General features: G+C 41.0%; 1 non-coding gene across 1 annotated transcript; it reads left to right on the forward strand.

Annotated features, from left to right (window-relative positions):
- Positions 1–3,232: 3,232 nt before the first annotated feature.
- Positions 3,233–3,423, forward strand: LOC140287616 (U2 spliceosomal RNA). Its single transcript, XR_011911756.1, has one exon. It is a non-coding gene; the product is annotated as a U2 spliceosomal RNA (small nuclear RNA).
- The last annotated feature ends 1,527 nt before the right edge of the window (positions 3,424–4,950 follow it).

Raw genomic sequence — 4,950 nt, forward strand, 5'->3', positions numbered from 1 at the left:
TTGTGCACATGGAAATATTTCAGACCATTTGGTAAAAACCTCTGTTGTCACTGAGCAGAATCATTTCCCTTAACATTAATTTAGTTCAATGAAATCTACAAAATAATGAAATAATGAAATCCAAACAAATATGTTGAAAAAGATACACTGGCTTAGGGAATTATCTTCGTTTTGGTCTTAGATTGCCCTGTGGAATGTATTTTGCACATATTTGACCTGCTAGACAAAACTTTATTCATTTATTTATTCTAAAAAAATGTTTTTAATAATTAGTAAAACCATATGCTGTAAAAACCTGGTTCATTATTGCTTCCATCCCTCCTGTTGAGACATGACATGGTCCGTGGCTCAATACTGCAGCATATTTAAACAAATTCTTTGGCAGTATGGTTTTCCTTCCGGTCATTCATACGAGTCTATTGTAGATGGCAATTGAATAACATCTAATAATGCTAAAATATTTGTAGTTTATACATTTAGCTGTGGATGTCAACATACCTGTTTTTCCAATGCTGTGTTAACACATGTACAGTTGAGAAGGCATACTGACTGTCAGTGTAAACGTTAACAACCTTTTTGTTATTTAATTTACAAGCTTCAGTTAAAGCTACCAATTCGACTGCTTGAACAGAGTAATTTTTTGGTAGTGGTTGTTTTAAGAAAACTTCAGTTTCTGTTACTACTGCAAATCCTGTAGCATTTGTGCCATCAGGGTTTTTTTCTTTGATCTGTTGAATAAATATAGTTATTTCTGCATTTTCATAATGTATATCAGTTAAGTCTGGCCTGGGTAAAACACTGATGGTTATTTCTGACATGCAATCATGAGGCTTTCCATCTGTGGGGTAGGTAGCAGTGTGAATGGATTAAGTGTAGCACATCTCTCGACAACAAGGTGTGGCTGTGAAAGAAGAACTGTTATGTAGGAGAGATGTCTGGTAAAGATATTTTGTTAAGTAACCATATCACAGCCACTGCATGAGGTACCTTAAGTGTTAATGGGTGAAATAACATCATTATTGTTGATGCCTGCACTGCCAATGGCTTCTGGCCATTGATTCAAAAGTACGATCTCGTCCCTTTTTCCCCTTTCAGTGGACACTGGCCCCTAATTACCGCAATTCAGCAGGGGGTCTTTCATTAGGAGTACTGGACTCCCCCGTGCACGGTTTCAGCTCCGACCCTGGACAGCGGAAAAAACGTTGAGATCTGGTTTGAGGACCCAATTGTTGAGAAAAGTCTCTCAATGAGACTCAGAGTTGCTGGAGTCAGTTAATGCAAAGGTTTAATCTTGCAGCAAGTTCAAGAATGTGTGTGTGTATGGGTGTATGTGTGCGAACGTGTGTGAGTTTGTGTGTGTGAGAGTTTAAAGAACCTGTAATCCACAGGCAGGCCTTAACTAGTATGGCACGGGTCCAGCCTGTCTCATCTTTTTTGGAAGGTCCAGCGCTCGGCCGTAACCCTTCTGTCTGTTTGGACTCTCACATACATTCGGTTAATCATAGAAAAACGAGAACAAAACTTTTTAGCCCCTTAAATTCATAAAACAGACATGGTGCAGTTATTTCCATTGTAGAAAATAAGAGTAATCACCACCATTCCTATAAATTCTGGATATTCTAACAATCTGAATCTTTTTTAAATGTTCGATGAAGCCCTTTGCTGTTCTGTTTAGAGACTCAGCTGATCATAAACCAAGTTTTGCTCTTGAACCAAGCTTCTAAACTCTTCACCTTTTTCATTTCTCAGTTAGTATTCACTTTAAAACTGATTGAAAGAAAAATTAAATGAATGCCTATCAACAAATGTGGGATCTAAACTCTAGTGCTTCCTCTAAAATAATTTCCTTTCTCAATTCAGAAATGTGTGTGTGTAAGTCACAACACCCGTGACACCAAAACGGCTTTCTTTTCTCTCTTTTCTCTACACTCTGCACTGTGATTACACACAACAAATCAGAAAGGCTCTCTCTTTTTTTTTTTTTTGATTGTGTGCCAGGGCGTTGTCTCACGTATTAGATTATGCTTAAGATACGAATGAGTTTATCAGTCACATCAGAATCCATACATACTGATCCTCCCGTAATAAAATGGTCGGATCTTATCAAACACACTTTGTTTCTTGTGACAAGTCAGCGAAACAGCGTATACACGTCAAGACACTGAATCAAGTTTGCCACAAGAACTCATAAGTTTGGCAGTATTGCTCTGCCGTCAGCAATCATACACCCATTTTATTTTCATGAGACATGTGCAGGCACCTGTTCATCTACTGTTCTATCACTATGAATTAGTTTATCTATTATCAATAAGGATACTTCTACAACTACTATCAAAGTATGTCCGGACTTCTTATGTTGTCAGTTGCTATATATGAATAAGTGGGTTGCTACTGAAAAGCATTAAGCATGTCACACAGCCCAAACATATAACATTTCAGGACACACCACACAGTTAACAACCACAGTGAAGCGTGTCAAAGCCCAAACATGTAACATTCAACAGGACACTTACACAACACATTCAAATCAAACAGTCAGACAACATACAAGAACCTATACCCCAGCCGGCATTGCTCCCTGCCTATTTTCCTACAACTCACTATGTGTGCGCACACCTTTATTCACAAACTCTTCAACTTATACTCTTTTACCGAAGCTGCTACAGCTCGATTGGCCAAATACCCTTAGATCCTATTTCGGTGAATTTGACATCTGCCTTGCATGTAACAGATTAGCGGTTTAGCAGTTTTAATTTAGTTTGAGTGAAGGAATTCATTTTATAGCAAAATCCGAAATCGTGAAGAACTCATGGAAGTAAGCTTATTCTCGGATTCCTGAATCTTTAGATTTGCTCTTTCTTTTACTGCAAAGTACAACGTTGAGCAGCACTAATGAGTTGTTTCTATTTTTGGCAGGCTTTACCTTTGCGGATGAAGCCCTTTCTGTCTGTGCAAAAGAAATCTTGTTACTGTGCAGAGTGACTTCTCTGAGTAGAGTCGCCTTACTTGTTGCGACTGTGCCAATGTTCGAAGCTGGAGTGCAAAGTTGTTGCTTGAATGGTGCTCGCTGGAGCGTGCGGTAGTGTAAAGTTATACCATTTAAAAGGGCTGAAGAGTGCTCAGTGCAGCGGGTGGGCCGAGGTGCAAAGTGACACTATGGCCATAAAAAGAACACCGCTACAAGTGCGCATTGTGCCAGGAAGGGCCCTCGGACGTGAACCAGTGGACAGTTATCGCTTCTCGGCCTTTTGGCTAAGATCAAGTGTAGTATCTGTTCTTATCAGTTTAATGTCTGATGTGTCCTCTATGCGAGGACTACATATTAAATGGATTTGTATCAATAGGAGTTGAAAAAGGAGCTTGCTCCGTTCACTCCAAGCATCGACCCGGTACTGTAGTGCCCCTGGGAACGGTGCGCTCTCCTCTGCTCTTGTGAAAAAGCAAACAGCGGTGCAGGATGGAGGTTTCAGGGAGCCCAAGATGAAACTTTCTTTTAGTCTGCTGAGAAAAGAGAGTGAATGCGCAGTAGACTTTAACACGGCTCTGGGAGCGAGCCGAGTGCGGGCTAACCAGGCGAATTGCTTGAAAGAAACGCGACACCGAATGAGCGGTCAGAACAAAGCCTCAATACGGTGTTCCTGTGGTGTTTTTATAAAATGCGGTGAAAAAAAAGGTGTGAATGCCCCATAGAAAACTAAAAGGTGGAGCGGAAGTGTTCGGCTGCAAGAAGGTGTGAATGTCCGACTATATTTGGTGAAAAGCAGGTGAAGCAAGGTCTGAATGCCCAACCTTACATCATCAAAAGCGAGATCAGAGGTTTTTGGCTGCAAGAAGGCCATAGTTTGCCAAAAGTGGGTAAGGTGCGAATGACCGACTAAATATCAACAAAAGTGGGGGCGGAGGTCTTCGGATGCAAGTGGGTGTGAATATCCCACCATAGAAGTATGGTGGAGAGGAAGCTGTGAATGGCCGACCATAGTTTGCAAAAAGCGGGTGAGAAAAGGTGCGAATGTCCAACCATACATGATCAAAACAGGGAGCGGAGGTGTTTGGCTGCGACAAGGTGTGAATGTCCACCCATAATTAATGAAAAGCGGGCAACAAGTAGGTTCGATTGCCATACCATACATCATCAAAAGCAGGAGTGGATGTGTTCGGCTACAAGAAGGTTTGAATGTCCGAGCATAGTTTGTAAAAAGCTGGTAAGAAAAGGTTCGAATGCCTGAACATACATCATCAAAATTAGGACTGGATGTGTTCGGCTACAAGAAGGTTTGAATGTCCGACCATAGTTGGTAAAAAGTGGGTATGAAAAGGTTCGAATGCCCAAGTTCGGCTGAAAAAAACTGTGTTCGGCTGCAAAAAGGTGTGAATGTTTGACTAAAGTTTGTAAGACAAGGTTCGAATGCCTGACAATGTATGATCAAAAGCGGGAGCGGAGGTATTCAGCTGCAAGAAGGTCTAAATGTCCATCATTAATTGCTAGAAAACATGAAAGAAAATTTTCGAAAATCAATCTGCACATGATCATAAGTGGGAGAGGAGGTGTTCAGCTGCAAGAAGGTGTGAATGTCCTACCATAATTGCTGAAAAATGTGTTAGAAACGGTAAGAATGCCGGACCATACATCATCAAAAGCTAGAGAGGTGGTGTTCGGCTGCAAGTAGGTGTGAATGTCTGACCAAAGTTCAAATATATTAACAAAAGCGGGAGGAGAGGTCTTCGGATGAGTGGTTGAGAATTTCCAACCATAATCTATAAAATGCGGTGAAAAAAAAGGTGTGATAGAAACCTAAAAGGTGGAGCGGAAGTGTTCGGCTGCAAGAAGGTGTGAATGTCCGTCTATAGTTGGTGAAAAGCAGGAAAAGCAAGGTCTGAATGCCCAATCTTACATCATCAAAAGCGAGATCAGAGGTGTTTGGCTGCAAGAAAACGGGTAAGGTGTGAATG

Source organism: Leuresthes tenuis, unplaced genomic scaffold (genome assembly GCF_036924035.1).
Source record: "Leuresthes tenuis unplaced genomic scaffold, fLeuTen1.0.hap1 SCAF_158, whole genome shotgun sequence".
Taxonomy (NCBI): Eukaryota; Metazoa; Chordata; class Actinopteri; order Atheriniformes; family Atherinopsidae; genus Leuresthes; species Leuresthes tenuis.